Source organism: Colletes latitarsis, unplaced genomic scaffold (assembly GCF_051014445.1).
Source record: "Colletes latitarsis isolate SP2378_abdomen unplaced genomic scaffold, iyColLati1 scaffold0104, whole genome shotgun sequence".
NCBI classification, from domain to species: domain Eukaryota; kingdom Metazoa; phylum Arthropoda; class Insecta; order Hymenoptera; family Colletidae; genus Colletes; species Colletes latitarsis.
In genome coordinates this window covers 1-10,000 of record NW_027488454.1, presented here as the reverse complement: position 1 = coordinate 10,000, position 10,000 = coordinate 1, and the positions used below count along the sequence as shown (strand labels likewise).

The 10,000-nt window shown below is 43.6% G+C and overlaps 1 non-coding gene across 1 annotated transcript in view; it reads right to left on the bottom strand.

Moving 5' to 3' along the window:
* LOC143351234 (small subunit ribosomal RNA) overlaps nt 1-284 on the bottom strand; it is a 1,932-nt gene extending 1,648 nt beyond the window's left edge. Inside the window, exon 1 of the ribosomal RNA XR_013081596.1 lies at nt 1-284. This exon is cut by the window's left edge and continues 1,648 nt beyond it. This is a non-coding gene — a ribosomal RNA (small subunit ribosomal RNA).
* Between the last annotated feature and the right edge of the window lie 9,716 nt (nt 285-10,000).

Genomic DNA, 10,000 nt, shown 5'->3' with positions numbered 1-10,000 from the left:
AGTCACCAAAGCAAACGATGAACGAACGGACAATAATGCCCGTCCAGACCACCGATTGGTTTTGATCTAATAAAAGCGTTCCTCCCATCACTGGGACGAACTCTGTTTTGCATGTATTAGCTCTAGAATTACCACAGTTATCCAAGTAAATGTGGGTACGATCAAAGGAACCATAACTGATTTAATGAGCCATTCGCGGTTTCACCTTAATACGGCGTGTACTGAGACATGCATGGCTTAATCTTTGAGACAAGCATATGACTACTGGCAGGATCAACCAGGGAACTTGAGTAAAGTTCTTTTGTAATATTCTCTCAATTTTATTCTTCGTCGCCGACTCTGAAGGAGAACGGACGACGACACATAAAAAACTCCTTCTTTCAACATCAAATTTTAGTCTTTCGTTCGAAAGACTTGAGAGCCACCTCTTCCTCTCTTGTGTTATAATATTATATATGTATAGAGAGGGTACCACCAAAAACCCTCTCCTTCGTTTAGTTTCTTTCACTTTTCCGAGAGCTCCCCAAACTCTCGTTTATTTAATTTAATTTCATTTTTCGAGAGAGCGACCACCAACTAACTCTCTTATATTTGCTTTTTCTCGACAGAGCCACCACCAACTAACTCTCTTATATTTGCTTTTTCTCGACAGAGTCACCACCAACTCTCTCTCGTTTATATTTGCTTTTTCTCGACAGAGAAACCACCAACTCTCTCGTTTATATTTGCTTTTTCTCGACAGAGTCACCACCAAACTCTCTCGTTTCGTATTTTACTTCACAACAGAACATTATTGTATAATGGTATCCCACAACGACAAAGTACGTAGAGCTGCGCTCATGCTGAACATCTCGGGCACTTATTCACGCTGGGCATCGATCGTGGAAGCACGTATTGCCAGGCCCGAAGACTAAGCATTCATGCTGGACAAAAACGAGAAAGCGCGTATGTGCTGGTCGAGAAAGCACGTATTCGGCGCCGTACTGTTATGTCGAGGTCAGACACCTGTATTTCATTCTTTGCTCACTTTCCAGAGTACGAACCGTAGTTCCATACAATTTTTGCCTTTTAAGCTACGCTCCGTAGAGTGTAGTGCCAGTTTATGGTTTTCACAAAATTTTCAATCGCTCGGACTGAAGAGTTGATGCTCGGATAGTACGAGTATACATATTTTAAACGTATACAAGTCACCAACGTCACTCGAGACGCTTATACCACTTCAAGAGCCATTCGGTCAAAGACACCGACTCGTGGCAATGCAGTGTGGAGAAAGTCTGGAACGAGCACGATACAGAACAGTCAGGATGAAATCCCGAGGAGCGACGACTGCTTCTCAACCGAGGTCGAAGAATAGCCGTACGCTCGACGCTGCCCCGACCGACTCGACCGGACCGTCGCTTCTCTTATAGGTACCGAGGGCGCCCGCCGGAACGCCGGCGACGCACGGGCTTACGCACGGCCGCTTATGGGGGGAACCGCGCGACCCAACCGCCCGCCCGAACGGCCTGTTATAACTTAGAGCGAAAACCAACACCTGTAATTTCCTTAATAATTGAGCTAGGGCAAAAAAAAAAAACGCTATCTTGTAGGAAAAAAGCAGGGGAACACGATGCCGTCGTTAAAAATATAGATTGCCGTGCTCGTTTTCGAGAAAAAAATGAAAAAATGGTCAAAATCGTCGCAGGACAAAAACTCGACACGCTATCTTGTAGGCAAAAATTAGACGAATTCAAAACCGTAGTTAAAAATATCGGTCGTCGCGCTAGTTTTCGAGAAAAAAACAAAAACGTTCAAAAAATTCGAGATAAAAAAAAAAAACCAGCCTACCAGATAGAAAAAATTACACTGAACAAATATCATATAGGTCAAAATATGTGTTAGCGTACTAGTTTTCGAGATATAGACGAAAAACCGTCGCCGCCGATCGGTACGTCGGTCGATGCGAAAGCACCGCGCGACCGAGCGCCCGCCTAAAAGACCAGTTCGAACATACCGAAAAATCAAGAAACCGTAACTTCCTTAATAATTGAGCTAGGACAAAAAATCGACACGCTATCTTGCAGGAAAAAATCCGGGGAACACGATGGCGTCGTCAAAAGTGCAGGTCGTCGAGCTCGTTTTCGAGAAAAAAAAAAAAAATTCTCAAAATTCGACAAAAAAATAAAACGATCAGTGGACCGTGTAGAGAATATAAAACTGCATAAGAATCGTATAGACGAAAATTGGCGTTCACGTGCTCGTTTTTGTGGAAAAAATTAAAAAAGCTCTCAAACTTCGAGATAAAAAAAAAAAAAACCGTCTACCAGGTAGCCAACGGTAAACGGTACAAGTATCGTACGGGCGAAAACGAGCGTTACCGTGCTCGTTTTCGAGTTATTGACGAAAAACAGCCTGGAGCGATCGGTCCGGCGGTCGACGCGCGAAAGTTTCTAAGTCCGCTCTGCTCCGAAACACCGCTCCGGCGTCAAAAATCGTCGTAGGACAAAAAATAGACACGCTATCTTGCAGGAAAAAATCCGGGGAACACGATGGCGTCGTCAAAAGTGCAGGTCGTCGAGCTCGTTTTCGAGAAAAAAAAAACAAAATTCTCAAAATTCGACAAAAAATAAAACGATCAGTGGACCGTGTAGAGAATATAAAACTGCATAAGAATCGTATAGACGAAAATTGGCGTTCACGTGCTCGTTTTTGTGGAAAAAATTAAAAAAGCTCTCAAACTTCGAGATAAAAAAAAAAAAAACCGTCTACCAGGTAGCCAACGGTAAACGGTACAAGTATCGTACGGGCGAAAACGAGCGTTACCGTGCTCGTTTTCGAGTTATTGACGAAAAACAGCCTGGAGCGATCGGTCCGGCGGTCGACGCGCGAAAGTTTCTAAGTCCGCTCTGCTCCGAAACACCGCTCCGGCGTCAAAAATCGTCGTAGGACAAAAAATCGCCACCCTATCTTGCAGGAAAAAATCCGGGGAACACGATGGCGTCGTCAAAAGTGCAGGTCGTCGAGCTAGTTTTCGAGAAAAAAAAAAAAAATTCTCAAAACTCGACAAAAAAATAAAACGATCAGTGGACCGTGTAGAGAATCTAAAACTGCATAAGAATCGTATAGACCAAAATTGGCGTTCACGTGCTCGTTTTTGAGAAAAAAGTTAAAAAAGCTCTCAAAATTCGAGATAAAAAAAAAAAAAACCATCTACCAGGTAGCCAACGGTAAACGGTACAAGTATCGTACGGGCGAAAACGAGCGTTACCGTGCTCGTTTTCGAGTTATTGACGAAAAACAGCCTGGAGCGATCGGTCCGGCGGTCGACGCGCGAAAGTTTCTAAGTCCGCTCTGCTCCGAAACACCGCTCCGGCGTCAAAAATCGTCGTAGGACAAAAAATAGACACGCTATCTTGCAGGAAAAAATCCGGGGAACACGATGGCGTCGTCAAAAGTGCAGGTCGTCGAGCTCGTTTTCGAGAAAAAAAAAAAAAAATTCTCAAAATTCGACAAAAAAATAAAACGATCAGTGGACCGTGTAGAGAATATAAAACTGCATAAGAATCGTATAGACGAAAATTGGCGTTCACGTGCTCGTTTTTGTGGAAAAAATTAAAAAAGCTCTCAAACTTCGAGATAAAAAAAAAAAAAAACCGTCTACCAGGTAGCCAACGGTAAACGGTACAAGTATCGTACGGGCGAAAACGAGCGTTACCGTGCTCGTTTTCGAGTTATTGACGAAAAACAGCCTGGAGCGATCGGTCCGGCGGTCGACGCGCGAAAGTTTCTAAGTCCGCTCTGCTCCGAATCATCGCTCCGGCGTCAAAAATCGTCGTAGGACAAAAAATCGCCACCCTATCTTGCAGGAAAAAATCCGGGGAACACGATGGCGTCGTCAAAAGTGCAGGTCGTCGAGCTCGTTTTCGAGAAAAAAAAAAAAAAATTCTCAAAATTCGACAAAAAAATAAAACGATCAGTGGACCGTGTAGAGAATATAAAACTGCATAAGAATCGTATAGACCAAAATTGGCGTTCACGTGCTCGTTTTTGAGAAAAAAGTTAAAAAAGCTCTCAAAATTCGAGATAAAAAAAAAAAAAAACCATCTACCAGGTAGCCAACGGTAAACGGTACAAGTATCGTACGGGCGAAAACGAGCGTTACCGTGCTCGTTTTCGAGTTATTGACGAAAAACAGCCTGGAGCGATCGGTCCGGCGGTCGACGCGCGAAAGTTTCTAAGTCCGCTCTGCTCCGAAACACCGCTCCGGCGTCAAAAATCGTCGTAGGACAAAAAATAGACACGCTATCTTGCAGGAAAAAATCCGGGGAACACGATGGCGTCGTCAAAAGTGCAGGTCGTCGAGCTCGTTTTCGAGAAAAAAAAAACAAAATTCTCAAAATTCGACAAAAAAATAAAACGATCAGTGGACCGTGTAGAGAATATAAAACTGCATAAGAATCGTATAGACGAAAATTGGCGTTCACGTGCTCGTTTTTGTGGAAAAAATTAAAAAAGCTCTCAAACTTCGAGATAAAAAAAAAAAAAAACCGTCTACCAGGTAGCCAACGGTAAACGGTACAAGTATCGTACGGGCGAAAACGAGCGTTACCGTGCTCGTTTTCGAGTTATTGACGAAAAACAGCCTGGAGCGATCGGTCCGGCGGTCGACGCGCGAAAGTTTCTAAGTCCGCTCTGCTCCGAAACACCGCTCCGGCGTCAAAAATCGTCGTAGGACAAAAAATCGCCACCCTATCTTGCAGGAAAAAATCCGGGGAACACGATGGCGTCGTCAAAAGTGCAGGTCGTCGAGCTAGTTTTCGAGAAAAAAAAAAAAAAATTCTCAAAACTCGACAAAAAAATAAAACGATCAGTGGACCGTGTAGAGAATCTAAAACTGCATAAGAATCGTATAGACCAAAATTGGCGTTCACGTGCTCGTTTTTGAGAAAAAAGTTAAAAAAGCTCTCAAAATTCGAGATAAAAAAAAAAAAAAACCATCTACCAGGTAGCCAACGGTAAACGGTACAAGTATCGTACGGGCGAAAACGAGCGTTACCGTGCTCGTTTTCGAGTTATTGACGAAAAACAGCCTGGAGCGATCGGTCCGGCGGTCGACGCGCGAAAGTTTCTAAGTCCGCTCTGCTCCGAAACACCGCTCCGGCGTCAAAAATCGTCGTAGGACAAAAAATAGACACGCTATCTTGCAGGAAAAAATCCGGGGAACACGATGGCGTCGTCAAAAGTGCAGGTCGTCGAGCTCGTTTTCGAGAAAAAAAAAAAAAAATTCTCAAAATTCGACAAAAAAATAAAACGATCAGTGGACCGTGTAGAGAATATAAAACTGCATAAGAATCGTATAGACGAAAATTGGCGTTCACGTGCTCGTTTTTGTGGAAAAAATTAAAAAAGCTCTCAAACTTCGAGATAAAAAAAAAAAAAACCGTCTACCAGGTAGCCAACGGTAAACGGTACAAGTATCGTACGGGCGAAAACGAGCGTTACCGTGCTCGTTTTCGAGTTATTGACGAAAAACAGCCTGGAGCGATCGGTCCGGCGGTCGACGCGCGAAAGTTTCTAAGTCCGCTCTGCTCCGAATCATCGCTCCGGCGTCAAAAATCGTCGTAGGACAAAAAATCGCCACCCTATCTTGCAGGAAAAAATCCGGGGAACACGATGGCGTCGTCAAAAGTGCAGGTCGTCGAGCTCGTTTTCGAGAAAAAAAAAAAAAAATTCTCAAAATTCGACAAAAAAATAAAACGATCAGTGGACCGTGTAGAGAATATAAAACTGCATAAGAATCGTATAGACGAAAATTGGCGTTCACGTGCTCGTTTTTGTGGAAAAAATTAAAAAAGCTCTCAAACTTCGAGATAAAAAAAAAAAAAAACCGTCTACCAGGTAGCCAACGGTAAACGGTACAAGTATCGTACGGGCGAAAACGAGCGTTACCGTGCTCGTTTTCGAGTTATTGACGAAAAACAGCCTGGAGCGATCGGTCCGGCGGTCGACGCGCGAAAGTTTCTAAGTCCGCTCTGCTCCGAATCATCGCTCCGGCGTCAAAAATCGTCGTAGGACAAAAAATCGCCACCCTATCTTGCAGGAAAAAATCCGGGGAACACGATGGCGTCGTCAAAAGTGCAGGTCGTCGAGCTCGTTTTCGAGAAAAAAAAAAAAAAATTCTCAAAATTCGACAAAAAAATAAAACGATCAGTGGACCGTGTAGAGAATCTAAAACTGCATAAGAATCGTATAGACCAAAATTGGCGTTCACGTGCTCGTTTTTGAGAAAAAAGTTAAAAAAGCTCTCAAAATTCGAGATAAAAAAAAAAAAACCATCTACCAGGTAGCCAACGGTAAACGGTACAAGTATCGTACGGGCGAAAACGAGCGTTACCGTGCTCGTTTTCGAGTTATTGACGAAAAACAGCCTGGAGCGATCGGTCCGGCGGTCGACGCGCGAAAGTTTCTAAGTCCGCTCTGCTCCGAAACACCGCTCCGGCGTCAAAAATCGTCGTAGGACAAAAAATAGACACGCTATCTTGCAGGAAAAAATCCGGGGAACACGATGGCGTCGTCAAAAGTGCAGGTCGTCGAGCTCGTTTTCGAGAAAAAAAAAAAAAATTCTCAAAATTCGACAAAAAAATAAAACGATCAGTGGACCGTGTAGAGAATATAAAACTGCATAAGAATCGTATAGACGAAAATTGGCGTTCACGTGCTCGTTTTTGTGGAAAAAATTAAAAAAGCTCTCAAAATTCGAGATAAAAAAAAAAAAAAACCATCTACCAGGTAGCCATCGGTAAACGGTACAAGTATCGTACGGGCGAAAACGAGCGTTACCGTGCTCGTTTTCGAGTTATTGACGAAAAACAGCCTGGAGCGATCGGTCCGGCGGTCGACGCGCGAAAGTTTCTAAGTCCGCTCTGCTCCGAAACACCGCTCCGGCGTCAAAAATCGTCGTAGGACAAAAAATAGACACGCTATCTTGCAGGAAAAAATCCGGGGAACACGATGGCGTCGTCAAAAGTGCAGGTCGTCGAGCTCGTTTTCGAGAAAAAAAAAAAAAAATTCTCAAAATTCGACAAAAAAATAAAACGATCAGTGGACCGTGTAGAGAATATAAAACTGCATAAGAATCGTATAGACGAAAATTGGCGTTCACGTGCTCGTTTTTGTGGAAAAAAATTAAAAAAGCTCTCAAACTTCGAGATAAAAAAAAAAAAACCGTCTACCAGGTAGCCAACGGTAAACGGTACAAGTATCGTACGGGCGAAAACGAGCGTTACCGTGCTCGTTTTCGAGTTATTGACGAAAAACAGCCTGGAGCGATCGGTCCGGCGGTCGACGCGCGAAAGTTTCTAAGTCCGCTCTGCTCCGAATCATCGCTCCGGCGTCAAAAATCGTCGTAGGACAAAAAATCGCCACCCTATCTTGCAGGAAAAAATCCGGGGAACACGATGGCGTCGTCAAAAGTGCAGGTCGTCGAGCTCGTTTTCGAGAAAAAAAAAAAAAAATTCTCAAAATTCGACAAAAAAATAAAACGATCAGTGGACCGTGTAGAGAATATAAAACTGCATAAGAATCGTATAGACGAAAATTGGCGTTCACGTGCTCGTTTTTGTGGAAAAAATTAAAAAAGCTCTCAAACTTCGAGATAAAAAAAAAAAAAAACCGTCTACCAGGTAGCCAACGGTAAACGGTACAAGTATCGTACGGGCGAAAACGAGCGTTACCGTGCTCGTTTTCGAGTTATTGACGAAAAACAGCCTGGAGCGATCGGTCCGGCGGTCGACGCGCGAAAGTTTCTAAGTCCGCTCTGCTCCGAATCATCGCTCCGGCGTCAAAAATCGTCGTAGGACAAAAAATCGCCACCCTATCTTGCAGGAAAAAATCCGGGGAACACGATGGCGTCGTCAAAAGTGCAGGTCGTCGAGCTCGTTTTCGAGAAAAAAAAAAAAAATTCTCAAAATTCGACAAAAAAATAAAACGATCAGTGGACCGTGTAGAGAATCTAAAACTGCATAAGAATCGTATAGACCAAAATTGGCGTTCACGTGCTCGTTTTTGAGAAAAAAGTTAAAAAAGCTCTCAAAATTCGAGATAAAAAAAAAAAAAAACCATCTACCAGGTAGCCAACGGTAAACGGTACAAGTATCGTACGGGCGAAAACGAGCGTTACCGTGCTCGTTTTCGAGTTATTGACGAAAAACAGCCTGGAGCGATCGGTCCGGCGGTCGACGCGCGAAAGTTTCTAAGTCCGCTCTGCTCCGAAACACCGCTCCGGCGTCAAAAATCGTCGTAGGACAAAAAATAGACACGCTATCTTGCAGGAAAAAATCCGGGGAACACGATGGCGTCGTCAAAAGTGCAGGTCGTCGAGCTCGTTTTCGAGAAAAAAAAAACAAAATTCTCAAAATTCGACAAAAAAATAAAACGATCAGTGGACCGTGTAGAGAATATAAAACTGCATAAGAATCGTATAGACGAAAATTGGCGTTCACGTGCTCGTTTTTGTGGAAAAAATTAAAAAAGCTCTCAAACTTCGAGATAAAAAAAAAAAAAACCGTCTACCAGGTAGCCAACGGTAAACGGTACAAGTATCGTACGGGCGAAAACGAGCGTTACCGTGCTCGTTTTCGAGTTATTGACGAAAAACAGCCTGGAGCGATCGGTCCGGCGGTCGACGCGCGAAAGTTTCTAAGTCCGCTCTGCTCCGAAACACCGCTCCGGCGTCAAAAATCGTCGTAGGACAAAAAATCGCCACCCTATCTTGCAGGAAAAAATCCGGGGAACACGATGGCGTCGTCAAAAGTGCAGGTCGTCGAGCTAGTTTTCGAGAAAAAAAAAAAAAAATTCTCAAAACTCGACAAAAAAATAAAACGATCAGTGGACCGTGTAGAGAATCTAAAACTGCATAAGAATCGTATAGACCAAAATTGGCGTTCACGTGCTCGTTTTTGAGAAAAAAGTTAAAAAAGCTCTCAAAATTCGAGATAAAAAAAAAAAAACCATCTACCAGGTAGCCAACGGTAAACGGTACAAGTATCGTACGGGCGAAAACGAGCGTTACCGTGCTCGTTTTCGAGTTATTGACGAAAAACAGCCTGGAGCGATCGGTCCGGCGGTCGACGCGCGAAAGTTTCTAAGTCCGCTCTGCTCCGAAACACCGCTCCGGCGTCAAAAATCGTCGTAGGACAAAAAATAGACACGCTATCTTGCAGGAAAAAATCCGGGGAACACGATGGCGTCGTCAAAAGTGCAGGTCGTCGAGCTCGTTTTCGAGAAAAAAAAAAAAAAATTCTCAAAATTCGACAAAAAAATAAAACGATCAGTGGACCGTGTAGAGAATATAAAACTGCATAAGAATCGTATAGACGAAAATTGGCGTTCACGTGCTCGTTTTTGTGGAAAAAATTAAAAAAGCTCTCAAACTTCGAGATAAAAAAAAAAAAAACCGTCTACCAGGTAGCCAACGGTAAACGGTACAAGTATCGTACGGGCGAAAACGAGCGTTACCGTGCTCGTTTCGAGTTATTGACGAAAAACAGCCTGGAGCGATCGGTCCGGCGGTCGACGCGCGAAAGTTTCTAAGTCCGCTCTGCTCCGAATCATCGCTCCGGCGTCAAAAATCGTCGTAGGACAAAAAATCGCCACCCTATCTTGCAGGAAAAAATCCGGGGAACACGATGGCGTCGTCAAAAGTGCAGGTCGTCGAGCTCGTTTTCGAGAAAAAAAAAAAAAATTCTCAAAATTCGACAAAAAAATAAAACGATCAGTGGACCGTGTAGAGAATATAAAACTGCATAAGAATCGTATAGACCAAAATTGGCGTTCACGTGCTCGTTTTTGAGAAAAAAGTTAAAAAAGCTCTCAAAATTCGAGATAAAAAAAAAAAAAACCATCTACCAGGTAGCCAACGGTAAACGGTACAAGTATCGTACGGGCGAAAACGAGCGTTACCGTGCTCGTTTTCGAGTTATTGACGAAAAACAGCCTGGAGCGATCGGTCCGGCGGTCGACG